The sequence below is a fragment of the Manacus vitellinus genome, unplaced genomic scaffold (assembly GCF_001715985.3).
Source record: "Manacus vitellinus isolate BGI_N305 unplaced genomic scaffold, ASM171598v3 scaffold_65_pilon, whole genome shotgun sequence".
In the NCBI taxonomy this organism is placed as follows: domain Eukaryota; kingdom Metazoa; phylum Chordata; class Aves; order Passeriformes; family Pipridae; genus Manacus; species Manacus vitellinus.
In genome coordinates, this window is record NW_021940724.1 from 401,180 (window position 1) to 426,040 (window position 24,861).

The window sequence follows — 24,861 nt, forward strand, 5'->3', positions numbered from 1 at the left end:
CAATAAATTTTACAGCAACTGGGAGGGGAAAATCACCCTGGAAAAGACATGTCTGGCTGGAGGTGAGTGTAATAAATACAACCCAGAGCAGTGGGAGCTGCAGAGATGGACAAATAGTGAGGAAGAACTGGTGTAAGGGCAAGGAAAGTTAATCAAAGCGAGTAAGAGCCACCAGTTTTTTGCCTCATCTTCTTCCAGATCAATTAAAACACATCTTTGTGGTGACTTGACAAAAGGAGGGGGAGCAAGGAAACTTCCATCCCAAGGAAACTCCCACCCACCTCTCGGAAATCTGCTGCTGCAACAGGACACATCACCCACAGAAGGGATTTACCAACCGGTGTCGGGCTCGTGGAGGAGGAAAAGTGGAGTAAGAAAAAGGAAATCTGCTACAGTTACACTCAGTGTTGTTGCTTCATTACACATAAAAGGCTTTTAAACAGATGTTACAGGAAAGGCTGTGATGCTGCATTTAGAAAACCCCACGTTTTCCCAATTTCATCTCCCGCACGTCAGAACTGACTTGCAGATCTCACATTTTTTTTTAAGATTTAAGGCCCTGGCAGCACCCAGCCCTGGTTAACAAGCACCAGACTGACCAGAAGTTGGTTTTCTGAGTCTTTAAACGCACGTTGGCATCTCCTGAGTGACCAAACCCTTGAAGATCCGACTGCCCCCGATCCTACGGCCGCGGCCCGGAGAGAGGGACGGCCCAGAAGATGAGATGCATGAAGAGTTTCCACAAAGGAACAGCGAAATTCCAGGGTGGAAATGGAGGTTTCTGAACGAGCCCAGTGACACCAAGAGGTTGATGAAAGTTCCCCTTTGACACCGAGCCAGCAGCCACCATTTCAAGCCCAGCTTTAAGGCCGGGGACACCTTTGAAAGGACATCAGAACCAGAGACACTCTTTGTCAAATTTACAGTAACCCACTGCTTTCTATTCATCCCGTTCCCAAGAGCTTGGAGGTGAGTGGCAGTGCTGGCAGCACTGGTTGTGGAGGCTTAATATCCCCTGAGCTTGTCCCAGAAATCCCTATTTCTGCAGAGCTCCATTATTCCAAATGCTGTGGTGCCAGAGGGGGGAGCTCACAGCATAGGCAAGATTCCCATTTTCAGGCTTGGGGGAAAAAAACCAGCTTAAATTTCCAGTTGTTCACAGCTTAATAAAGCATCCATCAGGATTGCTCCCTTCTGCCTCTGCTGCTGCTCTATAAAGGTGCAGCAAAGGGCCACCAAAATGCCACCATAAAGCAGATTATAATGTCCAGGAACATGTTCCATTCCAGCAGATCCTTGAATGCCTTTCTGCATCAGGGAGCCTTTTCCTCCCCCTTCCATCAGCTTCTCAAATGAAGCCAAACAGCACCACTTGCACCTAATGATTCCCAGGACCTTGTAATGGGATGAGGAAAAACACCACCATTAGTTTCAAGGAGGGATGTGACCTTCAGGACATTCCTTACCCCTGCCTTTAAAGGGATGGAGCGGGAACAGTGAAATTAAATCCTACACAGGGACCAGGAATGGGCAAGGAGAAGCAAGAGGCTTTAAATTCCAAAATAGGGATTGTCTTTCCTCCTTATTAACAGCAGGTTAAAAAAGCCACTCGATTATCAGGATGAAACCTGGAACAGAGAAGGAAAAAGCAGGCTGGGAGAGCTGGGGGGGTTCACCTGGAGAAGAGAAGGCTCCAGGGAGACCTGAAAGCCCCTTCCAGGGCCTAAAAGGGCTCCAGGAGAGCTGGAGAGGGACTGGGGACAAGGCCTGGAGGGACAGGACACAGGGAGTGGCTTCACACTGGAAAAGGGTAGATTTGGATGGGGTATTGGGAAGGAATTGCTGGTTGGGAGGATGGGGAGGCCCTGGCCCAGGTTACCCAGAGAAGCTGTGGCTGCCCCTGGATCCCTGGAAGTGTCCAAGGCCAGGTTGGAAGGGGCTTGGAGCAACCTGGGATAGTGGAAGGTGCCCATTCAGTTTGGCAAGTGCTCCAATTATTTTAGCTCAGATTTCTCCAGCAAGACCTCCAGCACCACTTTTGTTTCCTGAGAGCACCGTAAGGGCTCCCGGAATCGCTCCCGTGCCTTCCAATATCCAGCCCAACCATGCATGTCATTGTTCCCCACAGCAAAAACAGTCCTTTGGATTGCCAAAAGGAAGTGTAAATGCAATAGCAACAGGGATCCATTTTAAAGCTAAAAGCCTGACATCAAAAAAAAAAAAACCAATTTGTATTTTTATAGGGTCTAAACAATATCCTGGTGCCACTGCTCACAAAGGAGCATCTCCTGAAAAAAGCTGGGACGTCTCCACCCAGCCTTTTGCCTTTTTTTTTGAGCTTCTGTCATTCTTTGAGATGTAAATTCATCCCTGTTTTTCCCAACAGGAATCCCAGAGCCTGGTCCTCAAATCCCACCTCCCATGAACATCCCGAGGCTGCTGCCACACGGTCTGTTTTTAAGGATAATAAAGGATAATATTCTTTGCTTGCACAGTAGAGGTGGGGCTTGGTTTGGTTTGAAAACTGAAGGAAAAGGGGTAAAATAAATCATGGCAGCAAAAAAATCTGAGCCAGAGGGTTGGATCTTTGAATCCAGGTTCCAATCTCCCTGAATATTCATTTTCCTGGCATCGAGCAACAAAGACGGGGACAGATCAGTCCAAACAAAAGTGACAGGAGCAAAAAGACACAGTGCATGTGTTTAACACCCTCACCACAGCCAAGACTAAATCCTGACATCCAAACCCAGGTCCAGGTTCACACGGAATTCTTTGGGATGTGTGGCAGGGGAATGCCACAGGGGGGAGCCAGGATAAAGCAGATGGCTGAGCAGCAATTCCAGCCAGTTTTCCTCCTGCTGAAGTGCTGCTTTCTCAGGAGAAAAGCTGCCACTACCTTGGTAAATTCTGCCCTTTGAGATTCAACCACCCCCCCCCTTCCCTGCACCAGTTCCCTCCTGCTCCTAAACTTCTGAAATGAAAAGGATATTTATTTACTCAGGACGCTGCACAGACACCACCCCTCACTTATTAAAAAAAGCCCCCTTCTTGCATCCTTTGTAACACAAAAAAAACCCAAGAAGATGGTCAGGATATAAGTTTACATGTCCAGTTATGTCGTGGTACATTTAACATATATAAATATAACTTTTTTAAAAAAGCTAATTACCACATGCCTTCTAACCACGAACAATTAGATGAAACAAAGAGACAAACCTACATTAACTTGTCTCCATTTCAGATAATTACTTGTGAGGGTTTTAAAACATCTGTGACCCACAGGGGAGTCTGTGAATTTACTGTCTTCTGCCACCTAATAACGTTGAGAGTTCCCTATTTATTGGTGTGTGACACCAAGCTCTAAAAAAAGCTGTTAGTTAAGGGTTCTACCTCTACACCTTCCAGTTAACAGAATTATTTTCAAATACATTAAAAAAAAATATCCCAGTTAAAAAAAAAAACCATGACAACAGTCCAGAGAAGTTGAGGGAGAAGAGAAGGATGGAAGAAGTTCCATCATTCAGCTGGGACAACATAGTAGGGAGATTGATCCTTTTATTTCCAAGGGATAAAATGGGGAAGCTTTGGAGAGACCACACAGGGTGGGACAAAGCTACTGGCCCCAGGAATCCAAGAGATCCAGGGAGTATTTATAAATATCCTGAGGACACAGATGGGTCTGTGACACGGCAAGCAAAAAAATCCACGTCCACGGGTTCCAGCCAAACAAAGGAAAGGCAACAGGCACATTTTAAACACACTGTGCACTTGAAAACCTACAGACACACAAATCACTGTCAAGTCTGAGCCAGCAGCTCCCAAGTGCTTCCTTATTCCCTTCCATTAGTCTGCTGCCTCTCCCAAGATCCTATCAGTCACAAATGGAGCGCTAATATATACCTTTATTTCCAAAAGTTGAAATGCATCACAGTCCAAGTGTAAATAATTGATAAATCAAGGCAAGGAAGATGCTGGTGCCGTGGCTGCAACGAGGGTGAAGCTTTTAAGAGGAGGAGGATGGGGCACATCCATAAAAACACACACAGTTCCCACTGCCAAGGGAGAGTTCACAGGGAAACCACCCCCCCCACACCTCCTCCTTCAGATTCCCTTGATTTTAATATTGGTCCTTCAAGCAAAAGCTCATTTTAATCCAATTTTAATGTCACTCGAATTCTTACAAATAAGGAGACCACACAGGGAGCTGATGATTTTAATTCTGGCACTTAAATCACAAGTGAGAAGTTGAAATGCAACGTGTGCCCTCCCTCCTTCGGTAATTCCACATTTAATTGCCGCGTCTTGTTCTCCCGAATGCCAACCTCCAAGGCAGTGCTTGGAACTAAAACAGGCAAAGTCTCAGAGTTCTGATAACCCACAAACAGGTGGACTGGCTCTCTGGCAGCACAATAATCCCAGTGATTTTCCAGGAAGCACAGAAAACCGGGAGACTGAGAGATCACCTGCTCTGTCTCCACGTCACCGTCACGTCTGACAGAGGTTTGGAAGTTTTTAGGGATGCAAAACCACAACAGAATAGCCCTAAATCACTCCCTGGTTACACTCAGTGGACACTGTGGTAGAAGGACAAATGTTGGAGTCTCTCTTGCTGGTTTAAACTCAGTATTTCCTATGGGATTGTATCCTGGGAAACACAATTCCACTCCTCTGTTCCACTCTCTTGATGTATTTGAAAGCAAAGGCCTCCTTCCACCTCTCAGCCATCTTATCCATAAGTGGGTTGTTCCTTTGGAGCTCAAGTCGTTTTTATTCCTCAATTTCTGATCCCAGAATCACGGAATTGTTCAGGTTGGAAAAGGCCTCCGAGATCACCGAGTCCAACCATCAACCAGCACCACCATGTTCACAATTAAATCACCTCTTCAAGTGCCACACCCACATGTTTTCTGGACACTTCCAGGGATGGGGACTCCACCCCTGCCCTGGGCAGCTGTGCCAGGGCTTTACAACCCTTTTCAGGAAGGAATTCTCCCCAATATCCAACCTAAACCTCCCCTGGTGCAACTTGAGGCCGTTCCCTCTCCTCCTGTCCCTTGTTCCCTGGAAGCAGAGCCCAATCCCCACGGCTTTGGAAGGTTCTCCCTCTGCTTCCCTGACTCCTTTTCTTAAAAGGCTGTGTCTAGATTTGCCTTTTTATGCTTTTCCAGAATCACCAGAGATCTCTGAAAGACCTTATTTTCCTTGGATGAAGGTGTTGCTCACACTGTGGTTATCATGGAGCAAGAGGAAGGGCAATGGTGATGACCAAGGGCAGGTTAAGGGGGGGGGGAAATACAAAAAAAGACAGATAAAAATAAAATTAAACACCACAAGTTCTCTAATCCCCTTATTTAAATTTAACAGGTTTCCTAAAATAATAATGATATATATATATAATATTATTTTATATGTATATATATAAAAATAGTGATATAATAATCATTCATTTCATGTGTCAATCTGCCCATAACAAACTCGTGTGAAACACAGGGTGGTTGTGACATATTTTATGAGCAAAGATCCCCCCAGGTGCCTCCATTTTTCAGGCCATTTCTAGTTATAAATTATAATCCCACAAAAAGACAATAAATCATGAAGCAGGGGTGGAGTCACCATCCCTGGAAGTCCAAAAAATGTGTGGATGTGGCACTTGGGGACATGGTTGGTCGTTGGATTGATGATCTTAAAGGTCTTTTCCAACCTTCACGATCCAAAGGTTCCACGAACATGGACCTTGGCAGAGGGGGTTTGGATTCAACAAGAATTCAGCATGAAAAACCTACCACTTTTTACTCTTTAACTGCCCTGTAGTTTCACTGAAGACTCTTTTTGCATCCCTGGAAGTGTCCAAGGCCAGGTTGGACACTTGGAGCAACGTGGGATTGTGGAAGGTGTCCCATGGTAAGGGCTGGAATGAGATGGTCTTTAAGGTCTTTAAGGTCCTTTCCAACCCAAACCATTCCATGATTTTATGTTCTTGGAGCAGGAAGAAACAGGAACTGCCTCCTGCCCTTCCCCACCCACCCATTATTTTAACATTCCTCCTTATCTGTTCTTTTCCAAAGGGAAACAAAACCAACTTTTCAGCCTCTCCTCACACCCTGTAACTGTGCCCCTCTCCCAATTCCCTCTTGTCCTGCAAAATCCTCCAAGATGAGCCCACACAACTCCTGCCAGACACCTAATGAGACTTAAACCATATATTTCTATAAAAAACAACATAAAACTTAATTTGCCATCCATCCTTTACAACCCCACCACCACCTCCCAGTTTGGACACGTTCAGAGCCTTCTGGGAAGGACACCTGATTTCCTGCCTTTTGTTTCACTGAGAACCAAGGAAGTCCCAACAAATAGTTTTATTTCCCCCCCCCCTCAAAACGCACTTCTTTAAACACCTCACAGGTTCATCAGTCCCCAAATAACTCAGAAGATTTCGTGGGAGGCATCAAAATTTGCTGTCACACCCTGCACAGTCCTTTTTTTTGCAGCCTGGTCACAAGGATGATCCCAAAAAACACAGCTAACCTTTCTTCCTTCCATTATGATAATAATTCTTCAGTGATTTTCACTTTACACCTCCTGGTCAGTCTTTTGATCAATTAAAAAAAAAAAAAAAAACAACAAAAAACCAACAAGATAACCTTGTAGCCAAGTTCTTTATCCATTTCAAGCATGCTGAGTGATGAAATAAATAAATAAAACCTCCCCAAGAGCCAATTTTTCTGCTACATAAATAATTTGTGGGCTCTTTTGTCCATGTAAATAAGACATTTCTGCTTATTCCCTGCCCCTCAGCCGGAGGCTTTCAGAGATCTTTACTGGCAGCTCAGTAACTTCATACTTCTCCTTCCTAAAAAGAAAAAAAATAAAAAAATAAAAGTCTCCTGACACTGCCTTGGAGCTTAAATTAATTCCCAAGTTCCTTCTGAAGCCTCCAGCTCTGCCTGGATGTTTTTATTCCCAGAAGGGAAGAGTTTCTGGGCACCTTCCCCGTCTGCACTCTCAGAACTCCAGCCTGGTTTCACAGAAATCATTTCTCTTTCCCAGAATGTTTTCTTTTTTTTTTTTTTACACATAATCTTGTACAACTCAACAAACCCCTCAGCCCTTTCTGCAAGGGTCTTGTCTTGCTTTTAGGGGTCTAATTAATGATACATCCAACAGGTTTGATCCTTAGAACTCCCAACGGTCGCCTTCGCTTCCCTCCTACTCTCTCCTCCCCAAAATATCTCAGTTTTATCAGCTTTCCCAGGGCCTGACTGCTTAAATTTCAAGTGATTTGTGCCAAATAAACACACCTCCAGCCTTGGCAGCCGGAGCTGTTTATCTGTTTGATGCTTTAGTGTTTATCTAGTTGATGTTTTCCTTCCTGCTCCAAGGGAAGATCTTCCCAAGACCGGACAGGTGAAAACTAGCAGCCAACGAGGAGTTTTGCTTCCTTTGCCCGTTTAGGACTTTGCAATTTGGCTTTTGCTTTACCCTCCTTTTCTGTCTGTTTTATTCTGTGACACCCAGCCTGCTCCTCTGGATGTTTACTCATGGAATATCCTGAGCTGAAAGGGACCCACAAGGATCATGGATCCAACTCCTGGCCCTGCACAGACACCCCAAAATCCCACAGAGGGTTCGCCAAACACTCCTTAAGCTCTGGCACCACTGCCCTGGGGAGACTGTTCAATGCCCAACCACCCTCTGGGGGAAGGACCTCTCTCTAAAATCCAACCTAAAATCCACCCTGAACTCCCTGACTTTCCAATAAAGGAGAAATCCCGCTCGAGGAGTTTTCCCAACGAGGAGTTTTGCTTCCTTTGCCTGTTTAGGACTTTGCAATTTGGCTTTTGCTTTACCCTCCTTTTCTGTCTGTTTTATTCTGTGACACCCAGCCTGCTCCTCTGGATGTTTACTCATGGAATATCCTGAGCTGAAAGGGACCCACAAGGATCATGGATCCAACTCCTGGCCCTGCACAGACACCCCAAAATCCCACAGAGGGTTCGCCAAACACTCCTTAAGCTCTGGCACCACTGCCCTGGGGAGACTGTTCAATGCCCAACCACCCTCTGGGGGAAGGACCTCTCTCTAAAATCCAACCTAAAATCCACCCTGAACTCCCTGACTTTCCAATAAAGGAGAAATCCCGCTCGAGGAGTTTTCCCAACGAGGAGTTTTGCTTCCTTTGCCTGTTTAGGACTTTGCAATTTGGCTTTTGCTTTACCCTCCTTTTCTGTCTGTTTTATTCTGTGACACCCAGCCTGTTCCTCTGGATGTTTACTCATGGAATACCCTGAGCTGAAAGGGACCCACAAGGATCATGGATCCAACTCCTGGTCCTGCACAGACACCCCAAAATCCCACAGAGCGTTCGCCAAACACTCCTTAAGCTCTGGCACCACTGCCCTGGGGAGCCTGTTCAGTGCCCAACCACCTTCAGGGGGAAGGACCTTTCCCTAAAATCCAACCTAAAATCCACCCTGAACTCCCTGACTTTCCATTAAAGGAGAAATCCCGCTCCATTCCCACTCCTCGACGCGCAGACAGAGCACCTGCTGCTCCACCCGACTCCCCCAGCACAGTGGTTTGCTGCCTCTACTCCCAATTTTTTTTTCTCTCACCAGACAGAGGAATTCTTTAAATAAAGGCATGTTCCTCCACCTCCTACAAGAAGTCTGTCTCCCCTGCCTCGTCTGCAAACAGCTTCACAGATTTCCACTGACATCCGTCATCTCGCCACCTTTGCGTAATTCACTCCATCCTTTGGCTTCCTCCATCTCAAGGGAATCCATCCACCTCCTTTTTTTTTTTTTTATTTAACTTTTAGGTTTATTTGGTGTCTGCTTTTCATTCAGTGGCTTCATCTTCGATTTTTCTGTCACTTCATTCCTCCTCCTCGCGGCGCGTTGCTGCTCGCGAGCGATTCGCTGGCTGATGAGGGACAGGTGGGTGGCAAATATTTACTTTACCACCCAAGACAAATATTTGACATCTCTCAGCACCCATTTTTCAGAGGGATAAGAAGACAGTCCCTCTTGAATTATCCTGACAACAAGATGCAGCCACATAACACCCCCATTCCTCCACCTCTCACTGAAGAGCCATCACGTGTTTCAGACGTTTTCATTTGTAAAGGCACAACCACAGAAAATGTTTTCTTTCTCACTGTCCCACTGCCTTTAAGATCACTATTTAAGTTATATTTGCAGAAAGGGCTCATTATTCGAATTTTTTTTTCCCTCTTAACTTTCTCTCTCTCAAAAAAAAAAACAATCAGCACAAAATCTCCTTTACTCTGTGCCCTGAATCTGTTGGGTCGCTGAGTTGTCTTGCATTTTTTTATCAGCAAGAAGCTGGTTCAGGCCTCCTCTAATTGCTCCCCACAGTCTGCACCAAATTCTCTGCAAAATGTTCCACTTTAATCAAATTGGCCCAGCCCAGCCCATGCCCCAAGTCAGCTTTTTATGTTGATAACTTTTGAAGTGCCTTAAACATGAACACCATGCGAGAGGAGGAACCTCTGGGCTCAAAATCTCTTCCCCTTTTGGAGGGAGAGGCCACCAGTTTGGAGAACCAGACTAGATTTAAGAGATTTTAAAGACTTTCTTAAGAGATTTTTAGGAGATTTTAAAGCCAACACAACCAAAACCCCAAAACTTTTCTACTTTATCCACAATGGTTGGACAAGATGATCTCCAAGGTCCGTGATTTGATGATTCCAGGACTCTGTGATTTAAGTACTTGCTGCCCATCAACTTGGGGGCTTCTCTTCCTATTCTTTGCCTGTTTAGGTTTTAGGCAGGACTGGGATTTCCTGGGAATCTGTTCAGCAGGTCAGGAATTCCGTTTCAGTGGGAGCTTCAGCCTGGCTGCCGATGAGGACGAACACGGAACACTCAAATTCTTGGAGTAAAGAGATGCCCATGTCTTTAAAAAAAATAAAATATCCAATTCCCCATTTTCAGAGCAATCCAAAATGCTGCTCTCCATTCCCACATGGAAACAAAACAGCACTGCCACAGGTGTCTGGCTCCATTAGGGTGTCCAACCCCTCCACTTTTCGGGGAATGATATTTTTAATCCCAGTGATAACGATCTGTTATCACCCCCTGTGCAGGTTGACAAACACCAGAACGTCAGTGACAACTTTATTCCTCATCCTCCCAGTCCAGCAGCGATGGAGAAACTCAATAAACACCCACTTGAGCTGCTCTGAGCCTTTGGAAATCCCAGGCCGGGCTATTTCCCAGTAATAACATGGAAATGAGTCGCCATCACTTCTGGAAAAGGCCGTGCTTTGGATTATTACAAAAATATTGCCATTATCCTGCAAGGTGCTGGGCAGCCTGGCTGGGAGCCAGGAAAGCACTTAGGCTTAAAAAACAAACCAAAAAAAAAACCAACATGGGAAGGGTCCCAATCATCCATCCAGCTAATTGTTCCTCTGGAGCGGGGCCAAAGTTGTAGATCAACCCCCCCTGACAACACCGATGCACCCAGAACGTGCAAATCCAGCCACACAAAAATCCAGCAGCATTCCCAAAAACCCGTGCCCAACTCCCAGCCTGGCCATCAGGTAGTGACAGGTAATTTCTGAACTATTAGTTCAGCCCTAAAAATTGGAATTCCAATAGATTGCGGCCCGTGGATTAATAATTTATCTCTCTGCAACTCACAACTCGCAGGGCAGTGTTGGGAATAAATCTCCACCTCAAAATGCTCCTTTTCCCCAAAGTCTGCACAAGGTTTTTACTAATTTAGCAATGATTAAATCGAATTTTGTGCCGTTCTGCTTTCAGCTTGGAGAAGAACCCCAAAATGGAATATTAAATTTAAGTTATAATATGAGGGTCTTTTTAAACATAAATAAAACAGCTTCTCCCCTGCTGAAAAGGAAGCCAACCAAAGAGACAGGAATGCACCAAGTGACCTTAATAAAATGACAACTCCACAAACAAGAATATCAAACCTCTTCAAATCAGGCCACAGAAAAGATTTTAAACCATCTTCGAGATCTTCGGAAGCACAAAAACCTTCTCTGAGCAAATTACTCTCAATTCTTCACAACTGTCTCCAGCCAAGGAAATCATCCCCCAACCCAGAAAATCAATAGGAAGTGCTGCAGACAATAATGCAGCAGTAAGGAGGGAGCAGAACAGTAAATTCTGGGAAGATGGGAGTTTGGGGAACGGGGAAAACAAGTGAGCAAAGCAACAAAACAGCTCCTGAACAGCCCCTGCCTCCACCTGACACCCAGGAAAAACAGGGCCACTTGTTCCATCAGCCTGAGCAGATGAGAGCAAGGGGCTGAAAGGAGATTACAGGGCCTAAGACCCAAAAGAAATCAAGATTTAAATATGAGGTTTTTGTCATGCTGTGCAGGGAAGCAGCAACATCAAGTTGGTTGTTGCTTGTACGGTTGTATTTACAATTTGTATGAATATTGATAATTAAGAGCATGAGCTTACCCTACAGAAATACAGAATATAATGGAAAAGCAGTAAAAGAATGAACAGATTAAGGTAAGAAAGGTGATCATGATCCAAGGTGAGGGAGAAGGAACCAGAAGTTGGGGTGAAGAGGCCACACCAGGAGTGTCCAGTACAAGAGGCACGGACACACTGGAGGGTGATGGTGGGGAAGGAAACACAGAGACAGCTGGGAAGGCTCAGCCTGGAGCAGGGAATGAGGCAGGTGAATTAAAAAATTCGTGTCTTCAACCCAAAGGCCCCTTTAAACCAAACACAACCACCCAGGTCCTCTCCCTCTCTCAATGATCAAAATGAAAAAGTCAGCTCTGTTTAAGGGAAACTCTAATTTGGACAGAACTCCTTTTGTCCACAGGGATGGCCAGTCTCCCAGCAATTAATGAGCCACTCTCCAGGCTGCAAAAACGAGCTGAGGTTCAGCAAACACTTGGTGGGAATCATTTCAGATTCATGGAGTGCCCCGAGGCAGCTCAGTTCTGCTACACCAGCACATCACTGAAGGCAAGACTCCCCTGCTGGCCTTCCCTGCAAACCCAAATTAAACAGGTGCAGAAATGCACCATCAGGATATTCCTCAGCTGCTGGGACTTATTTTAACCCAGCCAGATTATTTCATAAGGCAAACCCCACAAATATAAATTAATTACAGCCCAAAAAAGTCCACGCTCACCCCAAAATGATCCAGTTTTCCCCTTGGATGGACAAGACATTGCTGGTTTTTTCCTTCCCTCGTGCCACATAAACACAGTATCTTAAAAAAAAAACAACCCAAGTCTGGCACTGTGAAGGTTAAAAAGAGCAACAAACCACATTTTCACCGGGCAGCTCCTTCAATCCCACGTGGAGCCTTTTCCAGCAGATCCCGACAGACATCAAACTGAGCTCCAAAATTCTCAATTCTCTGCTCAGAAAGGTATTTTAAATACTCTCCACAGCTTCCAGAAGCTTTACCTTTCCAATATCTCTGCCAGGACTACAGTGACAAGATAAAGACACTTCCAGGGGGTGGAATGTAGGGATGTTGGATGACAGGGAATCTGAGGGTGTGGAAGAACTTTGTTCACTACAGAAAGGAATTGGAAAGCAGAGAAGTAGAGGAGCTTTTCAAAAAAGAGCTTTTGTCCACAGGACAGCAAAAGTTTTACAGCATTTCTGGAAAAGAAAAATGCTCCTCCAGTCCCATTCCATCAGGGAGGGCTTCAGGGAACTGGGATTATAATGATTTTTTTCTCAATAAAAGGTACTGTTTTGTCTTCGGTTTAGGCTGCAAAAGCCACATGGCCGTTCCACAGACAGGAAAAATAAAATCTAAATTAATAAATTCCCCCTAAATTTAACAGCACTGGATGTATTTGCTCACTATCCTGCTCCTGTTTTCCAGCACTTTTCCCTTTAGCAGACACTGAGTTATAATTCTGAGGGAGCTGCAGCTGGGAGGTGTTAAAGGGATTCACATTCCTTTTACCCCACCTTTCAAAATGAAGCCAAAAGCTCTCAGGATCAATATTGTGCATCCAGAAGAACAAGATCCCACAACAACCCCACACAGACCACCAGAAACTCTTGTAACTTGTGCAGGAGGCTGCTGCTAGAAAATCAATGAATATGGGAAACTTTAACTTGCTCTTCAAGGAAATTGGTCATTTTATAGCTCCCAGCAAAACTAAATGTAAAAGAGAAGAATGTTCAACCAAACCAAACCTTCAGCCTTAAAAAAAAAAAAAAGCACTCCCAGAAAATGCAAGGCTGGGAATTCCCAGAGGGGCACCCAGGGAATGACAAGGTGACAACAAAGACCCTTCAAAAGGCAGCAACACATTTTGGTGACCTTGGAGATAAAGTCTCATAATCTCAGTCCCACCCTCACCTGCAGAATCCCCTTCCCTGGGGGGTGCCTGAGGTTGGGATTTTTTGCTGAAATGCCTTTGCAGGGAACATCCAAACGTGTTTTGGTGGCCTGTGAGAACAGGGAAACCACTGCTGGTGTTTGAGCACTGAACACACCGAGCCTGACACTGCAGAAATTCAGATTAACATCTGGGTAGTTCCCAGGAAACACAGGGAGAAGAGGCAGAACAGCAGATCCGAAGCACAAGTGACAAAGAACATCGTTCAGGCTCAGCCTCTGAAGAATGTTAAACCAAAGGACATTGTGTTGAAGGAATCACTGCTAAGGAAAGTGGGATTTGGGAATACAGGGATCAAATTCAACCTGCAGCCTCAGAGAATTTAAGGGAATCAGGCAGGTTGTAGGTGATTCCTACAAATCACAGCTTCTGATCTCCATCTCCTCAGATGTACTGAGAGGTCACAGAGCTGATCACAGGATCAATCAGAGTTTGGGTTGGAGGGGATCTTTAAGATGATCCAGTTCCACCCTCCCTGCCATGTAGAGCCTTTGCTCATCCTTCCAAACACCTCGGAGATGGCAAGGCTGGAAAAATCACAAATTCATAATTAAGAGAATCACAGTTCTGCTTCAACCCAAGTGTGGACGAGTTGCTGGGGTGACAATCCTGCCTGGAGCCCCACGTGGAGTCAGTGATGGAATTCCCTCCCCTTCAACACCACTTCCCACCACAGAGCTGAATCAGAAAGATGCTCAAATTCACTCTGCAATGGGATGTTTTTCAGGGCCTGTCCCCACACCAAAAGCAGGATCAAAAGCTGAGCGAGCACTGAAAAGTATTTTCCCAATGATTTTCACAAATATAAAAAATCCCATCCCCTGGAATCCTTGGGTTTTTTTTTTTCAGTGTTCCTCTGAGTGTGAAGGCAAAAGTGCAGATCACCTGAAAAATAAGAGAGAAATATAAATCTCTCTTTTCTAAATACCCAAGGGGTGATGAGGCACCGAAGAACATCAAGGACTCTAAAAACCAGAGTGTGGACTTGGCAGAGATGAACACTTCCAAAATCCACATTTTAAAACTGCTGCCACTGGAAAGAAGAGGGTCCTGTGGAAAAGGTTATCCAGCTGCAGTCGCCTTGCAATGCACATGTCCTCAAAGCAAAGACCTGGAAATATTTTTCCACATCAGGACCAAGAAGGGGCTCTGAAGGAAAGTCACCTTTGATTTGAAGCAAATCATCACAAGAGGTTTGTGTGAGGAACAATTCCAAGGCATTTATCACCCTGGCAGGAAATGGGGCTGGGAAAAGCAGCTTTTCCAAGAGGGCAGCAGGGATGTGACACCCTGATTAACCAGCAAGCACCAAATCACTGTAATAAAGTGACATCATCCTTTTATTGTGTATCCCAGATAAATCCACTGCGTTATTTCAGTGTCCTTTGTCATTAAAAAGGGAATGATTTTGGATATTCTGCTCTGATTTATTTATTTACTGACCTGGGAGGTGGCACTGATTTGGATTATTCTCCCTGCCATGCTCAGAAACTTCCAGCTGCTTAAGCCCAGGAGAGAAAATTAATGACATGATCAACCTTTTTCCAATTGGAATGAAGCAGACAAAGAGTCCTGCTCGTGTTTTCAGCTTGGGTATTGCACAAGGCCCAGGGGTCAGCCCTTGGAAAAAGGGAACAACCAGCCCATCCATCCAAACTCCTCTTCCAGGCCTTTTCCAGAGGAGCTTCAACACAGGAGGCTCAGCCATCAGCAAGGCCACAAAAACAGCTCCCTGCCTATTAAAAAAAATATATATTAAAAGTTACACTAAATGTTACTTTTCTTGGAGGTTTACCCTTCTCTAAAATCACGTTATTATACTACAAAATTAGATCTGGGATTTTTAAAAGAATCCGAAGCAATTAGTTGTCCAATTCCCATTAGATTGCCAAGGGAGTTAAGATCCTAAATGCCTGTGGCTCTTTTGGAAAACCTCATCCATCACAGAACTCACAGGGTGGTTCACTAGAAACTACAGAAAAACAAGCACTTGAACAATTTATGAGTTATTTTTATAGCACTTCACAGCCAGTGTGACGTGGCAATAGTGGGTACCACCACCAAGTTTTCCACTAGAAAAGCTTTGGGAAACAACAGTTCACCCACAGAAAGCGTGGTAAGAAGGGATCAGTGACCTTACACTGCTAATAATACTAAAAATATTCAAAATAAAAGGCAAAGCTCCAGTCAGTGAAAGCACCAGACCCCCCTCACTCAAACCACAGCCCCAGAGTGGAGCACTGGGAGATTTTTCCTTCTCCCCTCTCCCAGTGCTGCTCTTTGATGTTTGTTTGTTTGTTTGTTTGTTGGGTTTTTTTCCCCAGCAAATGCAAAGTAGGAGTCCAGCTTTTCCTCCTGGAAAGAATGAATTAACACTGCAACACGTGCTGTTATTATTATTATTATTTTAACCAGTTTCCAGCTCACACCCTCGCCAACACTCACAACATTTCTTTGGCCTCTTCCACCAAATAAAGAGCTTTTCAAGGCATTTAATTCCATACTAAGAGTAGAAGGACTGTATCCAGGCCCCATTTAATTACCTAATTCCCTCCTGTCCCTCTTTTCTCAGGTGAAAACAGGTTTCCATGGTTCCTACCATGGCCACAGCTTTTCCAGTTGTTTGCTTACAAGCATGTTGATCTTGGAATAAATCCAGCTGTTAGTTTTGCACAGATATTCTGTATTTTGATAGATATGGGTCTTTCCTGTTCTAGAATCATGGAATGGTTTGGGTTGGATGGGATCTTAAAGATCATCTGGTTCTAGGTAATCTTTTAAGATCCCTTCCAACCCAAACCATTCCGTGGTTTTCTGATCAGCAAACCTTCTCCAAAAAGTCTAAAAGCATGGTAAACCAAGGAAAAAAAATAAAGCCAGGTGAAACCAAATTTTGATTTTGGTTCAGATTTTTGAAATAAGTCTTTTTGGTCCATTTAAAAAAAAAAAAAGATGAAATCAGAACATTAAATAAAAATCAGAGTCTGCCATCAATGGCACTTTTGAGGACATGGATGTTGGCACTTCCCACAAAGGAAGGGTGACAGAATAGAAGGATAAAATATAATTCAGATTTTCCAGTTCAGCCACCAGAACAGGGGGAAAAGCAGCTTCTCCCAAGTTTATTTCTGACAAATAAGCTGAGTTTTAAGTGTGTGTTAGATGTCCAAAAACACAGCCTTACAGTGCCATTCCCAGAAGGATTTGGGAGCCGAGGAGGGGATGGAAAATTGGGAGTTCATCATTCCCTTCAAAACATGCAGGCTTGGAGCTCTCCAGCCTGTCCCAGCCCAGAGATCACTGGGGAACCATCAGCCACTTGCTGCTGGTTTGTACACACACATTTCCACAATAAAGACAGAAGCAGAAACTGTGGTTTTTTTGTAGCTGAATATTGGGGATAAAACCAGGTGAAAACCCAGCACAGCAAAAATTGTTTAAGCCAAAATATCAATGTAATTAAGAAAAGAAAAAACCACATCAAGGCTGATTATGGGCTGAAATACCTTCTCACTGTGCCCTGCCAGGCACAGACCTGCCCTCAAGAACCACAGTCCACCTCAAGTCCTCATCATCTATAACCAGTGTCCACATTGTCTATAGAAACCCAATGATGTATTGACTCAAAAACCACCAAAAGATGTTTGCAGGCTTCCTAAATAAAACCACTTCAAAAGGTAGTTGGTCAAGGCAACCATAAAAAAGGATAAAATAAAATATCAAAGCCTGCAGGTGAAGGTTGGAAGGGGGTTGGAGTAACTTGGGACAATGAAAGCTGTCCCTGCCCATGGCAGGGGATTGGAACTGGATAATCTTGAAGGTCCCTTCCAACCCAAACCAGCCCGTGATTCTATGAAAGAATTTTGGCAAATGCAATTCTGTAGTGTCCTACTTCACAAAGAATTGCTGAAAAAACCACACAGGAGTCCCCCCTCCCAAACAAAACTGGAGAATTCCTATCAGGGAAGAAACGGTAAAAGCTGGAAAACTTGAGGAAAAAAAGATTCTTCCTTTAGGGTTTTGTAAGTGTCACACCTGGCAAAGCCAAGGAGAGCACAGCACAGGAGCAGGGAGGCTTTTAAGGAAAACAGGTTCCAGGCATTTCCCTTGGAGATCAGTGGCTCTGGAACATTAGCAGGAATTTGGCTGCATGGATCCCTCCTGTTCTGCTGGAGAGGAGGAATCCTGCAGGGAGGCCTTTTGGGGTTTGTGATGCTGGGAAGGGAACAGGTCATTGCTTTTAGAGGCACTTGCACAGGGGTGAGTGTGAATAAGCTCAGCACATCAAAAGAGAGGAGGTTTTACAGGCCCATAAAACACGTCTACAAATGCTGATGAACTCCCTATAGTGTCTCCTAATTCCAGCTGCCAGCAGGGATGAAGTGCAGTGGACACTGATACAACCAGGGAAAAAAAAAAACATGTCAAAAGCAAAGCCTTGGACACCGTCTCCCATGGGACACTCCTGGAAAAGGCTTGGCCAGGGGCACTCTGGGCTGGGTGAGGAATTGGTTGAGGGCCCAGAGAGTGGTGGGGATGGAGCTGCATCCAGCTGGGATCCGTCCCCAGGGGTGTCCCCAGGGATCAGTGCTGGGCCCAGTCCTGTTTAATGATTTAGATGAGGGGATTGAGGAAACCATCAGCACATTGCAGGTGACCCCAAGCTGGGGGAGTGTTGATGTGCTGGAAGGCAGGAGGGCTCTGCAGAGGGCCCTGGCCAGGCTGGATCCATGGGCTGGTTCCAAGGGGCTGAGGTTCCCCAAGGCCAAGGGCCGGGTCCTGCCCTTGGGCCACAAGAAGCCCCTGCAGCTGCAGGCTGGGCCAGAGGGGCTGGAGAGCAGCCAGGCAGGAAGGGAGCTGGGAGTTGGGCTGGGCAGGGAGCTGAAGAGGAGCCCGAGGGTGGCCAGGGGGGCAAGAGGGCCAAGGGCTGCTGGGCTGGCTGAGGAAGAGTGTGGCAGCAGGAGCAGGGCAGGGCTTGTGCCCCTGGGCTGGGCGCTGGGGAGGCCACCCCTGGAGTGCTGTGTCCAGCTCTGGGCCCTGAGCTCAGGAAGGCCCTGGAGGGGCTGGAGCAGGGGCAGAGAAGAGCAGCCAGGCTGGGGAAGGGACTGGAGCCCAAGTGCTGGGAGGAGAGGCTGAGGGAGCTGGGGGGGCTCAGCCTGGAGAGGAGGAGGCTCAGGGGAGACCTCCTCACTCTCTGCAACTCCCTGCCAGGAGGGGGGAGCCGGGGGGGGTTGGGCTCTTTTCCCAGGCAACCATCAGCAACACAAGAGGGCTCGGTCTTCAGCTGTGCCAGGGGAGGTTTAGGTTGGACATCAGGAAGAAATTCTTTCCAGAGAGGGTGCTCAGCCATTGGAATGGGCTGCCCAGGGAAGTGGGGGATTCTCCATCCCTGGAGGTGTTTAAGGACAGACTGGATGTGGCATCAGTGCCATGGGCTGGGAACCGTGGAGGTCGTGGATCAAGGGTTGGACTGGATGATCTCAGAGGTCCCTTCCAACCTGGCTGATTCCGTGATTCTATGACCAGGCTGACAAAACTGCTCAAGAACGCAGGGAAATGGTTAAAATAAAAGACCTGGCACATCTGCAGCCAAGTTTTCATTTCTTCTACATCATCCCATCATTGTCAGTTCCAAGAAGATGAAAACTAAAAAGTACAGGCTGGGAATTCCATCCTCTTTCCTTCCACTATCAATATTCCTGCTGGCCATTTCCAACACAGGAACACATCAGGTGTGGTGGGCCCTTCACATCCTGCTTTGGCCTTTCCCTTCCAGCATGAGAAAGAAAGGGAATGGGAATCATTGGGGAAACAAGCTGAAAAAAATTCTGTTCTCTCAACTTGTATCAGTGAAGAAATTGTCTTAATTAAATGGTTGTATCTCAAGTTGCATCAATTTGATGATGGCCCAGGGTTCACAAGGCACGGGTTTCATGCCAATATCAAAGCAGAGAACGTGTCATTCCCCATTCCCAACCTTTTCCTTGGTGGGAGCTCTCCCAGCCTAACACCCAGCAGGGCTGACTTCTTTCACAACTACACTTTTATTCATTATATTTATTTCTTTCATTTCTCACCAGCTTTTGGAAACCATCTCCCTTCCTAGAATTTGGGCCCCTTATTCAGCACTGTCAGCAGAGAGTTTTTAACTCCCACGGATTTAACTCCTTAAATATTTAGGCAGAAATTCTAAAACCCTTTAAATCTGAAACTTTGTAACCATGCTCAGCTATTAAAAGGGAAATCCATCTGAAGTGAAGAGCCCTTCAAACACAAGCAGCTCGATGCTCTACAGCATGGACAGAAGAAGATGAATGTTTTCCTCGCTCACAAACCTCCAAATATTTCATTCAATGAGTTAATGTTTTTAAAAATCTCCCAAAATCTCACTGAGCTCCTCTGCCATGGGCTGCACAAGTGAGTGTGCACTGTTCAAACAGCTCATTTTTATTCAGGGCTTTATTTCTTGGAAGTTCAGTGTAAATGTTGGTGTTTATGAAGCTCGTTGGATCAACAGCTCCAGGAGAGAAAAAAAACTCTAGGAACAGAAGCTGTTACTGCAGCATCAGTGGAGAAAACTTCTGCTCTGTCACCCTGTTAATATAATGTAATACATAATCCAGCACAGTTCAGTTAACAAGGCCCTTTCCTGGGAAAGACAATAATCCAATGCTTGGAGCCAGCTCAGCTCTGGACCTTGTCCAGGTACCTGTTCCCAAAGCAATTCAGTTGGTTTTAAACACAGAATTATCCAGTTAAAGAGAAAACAGATCGATTTGGGGCACTTCTCCTTCGTACTCTTTGTTCTAAAAGGACATTCAAAAGGACATAGCCACTGCTATCCCATTTTATGCCCTTCCAGCTGTAAAATAGATCCCCACACCATGAAATCTCTCTCTACTTCCTGCAACGCTTTTTATTGAGGTGAATTCCACCATCCCAAATTCCAAGTGGAGCTTAAGAAAACCACCAATTTATTTTCTGGAAAAAATAAAGAAGACTTCCACTATCAGGTAAATTGGAGCAAATCTGTAAAACATCTGAACAGAGAGGGGAGGTGGGACACACTGCACACCTTCTTGGCAAGGCTAAAACTTGAAGAAACACCCTCCTGCAAAACCAGCTTGTGCCTTCCCAAATTAACAAAGATGATGTTCCTCCTGGGCTATAAATTTCCACAAAAATTATTCTGCTCTTAGTACACATTTGCAAAAAAAAACCTTTTTAACACCGGGCTGGATTTATTCATTCACGCTCCGAGCTCACTTCAAATAACAGGGGGGGATAAAAGAGTGTCAAGTGACCTCCTCTAATTATTGAAATTCCATGTTGAAACAGCAGCATTGTGAGGAGTGGAAGGTTCTCTCTGCCCCTGCAAGAGATTGAGTAAAACTGTGTTCTTTTAAAAGTTGCAGACAAATCACTTTTAGGACCAACATCCTCTCAGCTCATGGAGATGAGCATTAATGAGACACACCAGTCAGGAGTCCAAGGGCATCAGTTCCACACACTTAAGGACCACTTAAAAAGAACCAGGAGGACTGTCAGGCCCCTTGTTTTGAGGACAACCATTAAATTCCCGAGAAGAGACTTTCTGAAAAAATAACACTGCTTCAGGTTCAAAACATTACCCTGTGAACTTCCCAAATGCAACAGCAATTTCAGATATTGCTCTGACATTTCCAGCAGGACTTATGGCACGTTAACAGCCCTCGTGCAAGAAGCTGATTTGACTTTCTAAGTATTAACTGTGTCACAGGCACAGCCTTTAAATGCAAAGGTTCAGACTCTGCTGAGCCACCCAGGGCAAAAAGTATTTGGGTTTTCCATGAGCACCTTGAGGTGCAGCTCCGTGGAGCGGGATGATGGGAGCTGCAGCTGCCAGGATAAACCCTTCCCTTTTCCATGGTGCATTCCCTCACTCATTCCCGTGCCAGCCATGCCACAGTTCAGGGACCTGAGCAGGCAGCAAACCCAGCCAGCAGCAAAGTCTTGGCCAAATCAACTCCCTCCAATTAGATTCCTGTCAGGAGAACGAGCAGCGCTGCCAGAGCAAGGAAAACATCCTGGGCTGTGGAAAAGGAAGGAATGGGATGACAGCACAGCTGGCTGGGATGTGTTGGCACGGAGCTCAAACCTCTGCACATCTTTCCCACTGAGTAACCTGCTGAACATCAGCACCTTTTCCCTGTGTGCCAAAGGGATCCAACAGTTTAGGCCATTAATTCACTTAAAAGCCACGGAGTGACTCAGGTTGCAGCAGCACAGCCCTGAAATCCATCTCCAGGTGCTCCCACAGGACTCCTGGACAAGTGGGATGCAGCAAGGACAATTTAAGAGCAGCTTTTCTGCAGGATCACTCCCACTGCTGATCACCAGATCTGGCTGTGAGCTCCAGAATGATCCCATCTCCCTCCCTCCAATGCCATTCCTCTTTATAGGGAAGGATTTAAGGGTGGTGGAGCATCACAGGGTAACTAAGAGAGGCTTCTCAATCAAGTGTCTGATCCCTCCAGCTCTGCAGCAGCACGACAGGAGTGTGTGGGCACAGAGGAGGCTTCAAGTTCCTCCTGCTCCAGTTTCCTTATGGTTTCAGCAATGTTTAGGCTGCTAAATGACACCATTTTTGGAAAACACCCGAAGGCATTAGACAGAAACACCCCCAAAAAAGGAAACCATTAGTTGTGAGAGTCTCCTCAGCAGACAGATCACCAGAGCCTGCTAAAATAAATGTCCTGAGCCTACATGTGATTTTCCCTCTCTTCTGCAGGAGCAAGAAAACAGATAAAACTGAGAATCATCCACTACAGATTCCAGCACCACAGAAAGAGAGAAGATTTCTTCCTCTGGAGGCAAAGAGCTCCAGCCTGAGCTGGTTACGGGACCACACGGAGCTGTCTCGGGTGGTTCCTCCAGGAGCAGAGGAATGCACTGAGATAAAAGACTGTCAGGGTGATCACCCTATCACCAGAAGGGTGACATTCCTGAAGAAGCTGAATGATCTCTGGTGTTATTGAGCAGGGACAGAGGCAGCAATCCCATCAAGGTATCAAAAGACGGCCCTGAGAAGCGATGGATGAAGCGTCAGAAGATCTGGCCCTGACCAAGAAAGTAAAATGACAAAAAACTGTGCTGGACCCAAAACCTTCTGGTTTCTCCCCAAGCACGTAGAGCATTGAGCCTGTCCCATCGTTTGGGTTGGGAAAATGATGGAATCATGGAATGGTTTGGGTTGGAGGGACCTTAAGGATCATCCAGTGACACCCCCTGCCATGGGCAGGGACACCTTCCACTAGCCCAGGTTGCTCCAAGCCCCATCCAGCCTGGCCTTGGACACTTCCAGGGATCCAGGGGCAGCCACAGCTTCTCTGGACAACCTGGGCCAGGCCCTCATCATCCTCCCAGCCAGGAATTCCTTCCCAATATCCCATCTACCCTGCCCTCTGGCACTGGGAAGCCATTTCCTGTGTCCTGTCTCTCTATCCCTTGTCCCCAGTCCCTCTCCAGCTCTGCTGGAGCCCCTTTAGGCACTGGAAGGTCTCCTTGGAGCCTTCTCTTCTCCAGGTGAACATTCCCAGCTCTCCCATCCTGGCTCCATAGAAAAAGTGGTCCAGCCCTTGGAGCAGCTCCAGGACCTCACTCCAGCAGGTCTGTGATCTGTAGGACACATCACAGACACTGAACTGCACCAGAAAACCCCAGAAATCCCTCCCTGCATTATCCCAACACAACTATTCCCATCATTCCATGGCTGCAGGAACAGGGCTCAGCTCTCCCAGCCCAGCACTGGCTCCTGCAGTAATTAGGGAGCTCAGAAGGATGTTCCTCCCACTCCTACACTGCAGAGCTCCGTTACCTCCCCACACAAAGCACCAAGTTCAAATTTAAACACGTTTCACCCCTGTCCTGTTGGTGCAGCAGCAGCAGCACCAAGAGCTCCGCTGGCTCTGGCACCAGGAAATAACTCCAAATTGTGTTTTCCTGCCCTAATATTTTGACAAACTGCTTTTTTTGTTTGTTTGTTTTGTTTGTTTGTTTGTTTGTTTCCTGCACCCGGCTCTAAAAGGTCACTCTGTCTTCTGTGTTATTCTTCCATTCTCAGAGAAGGTCAAAAATATTGAATATCTGCATGTTCTGTGCCTAAACGTTGCTCAACACCGAGCCACCTCTGACCCCACACACGGTGCTCGGTGCAGTTTTTTAGGGAGCTTTCAGAAATCCAGCTACAAAAACAAGCTGAAAACAACTCATTTCCCACAGGAGACAATTTGCAGCCCACCACGAGCTCACCTTATTTAGGGCAGAGCTGGAGAGATAACCTTGCTCTAATGTACTTCACACGCAGAGATGAACAATGTGCACGTACAGGACATTATCCAGGTGAGCTGCAGCCATGGGAGATTGTTCTGATGTGGTGACTGAATTGCATTCACCAGGATCTGAAGGAACTGCATCCCTTTCCCTGATGCACTTTGCCACTTCTCCCCCCAGATTTTCAGCAGGAAGATTTAAATAAACACTTTTAAAACTGAGTTTTCTGCTCCCCCTGCTGCAAAGGTAAGATTCCCCCTCTTTCCGAAAATTATCCTTATTCAGAAAAGCAGGATAGAAATAATTCAGGCTTTGGGATCAAAGGTTTTCTTACACTGTAAAGGACAAATATTTTAAGGGAACTAATGCACAAACACCCACAAGATTGTGAACAAAGAAATGCAACGTTTCCTCCTTTCCACGTCAGTCAGTGCTCATCTCTTACCCTAAACCAGCAAGAGATTATGGATCTTAAAGTGCTGCTTTTAAGCATTGTAAAAGCTCTTTTGGAAGCTTTTCTGCCTCCCTCTGACACCCAGTATCAATGAAACCTTTACAAGTGGGTGGTTGCACTTTTCTTGGCACGCCTTTCACAGAAAGCTTGGTCAAATGTTGCCTCCCCAGCACAGAAAGCGCTTTTCACTCCCTAAATGCTCACACCTACACGTGCTTCTGTGTTCAGGTTCCATCATCCCTGGTTTTGGGATAGCCAGGATAAACTGCTCCAAATTCACACCCCAAACTCCCCCAGAGAAGGGGGAATATCCAGCCTTGGTGTTCTGCTACGCCGGAGGGAAAAATCTCGGGAGGGTTTTTACTCCCAAGGCTTTGTCCTCTCTGGAGCAAAGTCTGCAGAACTCAGGGCTCTTAAACCTCCTGGATCACAGGTGAGGGTTGGAGGTCTCCAGTGCCAAAGCCACTCCTCATGTCTTTAAGGTTAATTGTGCCCTTCAACAGGGCCAGACACTTCAGTTCTGTGACACCCTTTTGTTTAGAAGCCCCTCAGGAACCTCTGGCTGCACATCCCCAATTGAACTTTGGTGAGAATGGTGTTTGAAAGGAGGTGAAAATTGTGTCATAGAGAAAACAGATGGAGGTTCATTTAATAACAATTCCTCTAGAAAGACAAATAATTGGGGTAAGGAGCCACTGGAGGTGAT

At 45.9% G+C, this 24,861-nt stretch overlaps 1 protein-coding gene across 1 annotated transcript in view; it reads right to left on the reverse strand.

The window, feature by feature from the left end:
* EXOC4 (exocyst complex component 4) overlaps positions 1-24,861 on the reverse strand; it is a 256,416-nt gene that overhangs the window by 214,709 nt on the left and 16,846 nt on the right. The window lies entirely within an intron of this gene.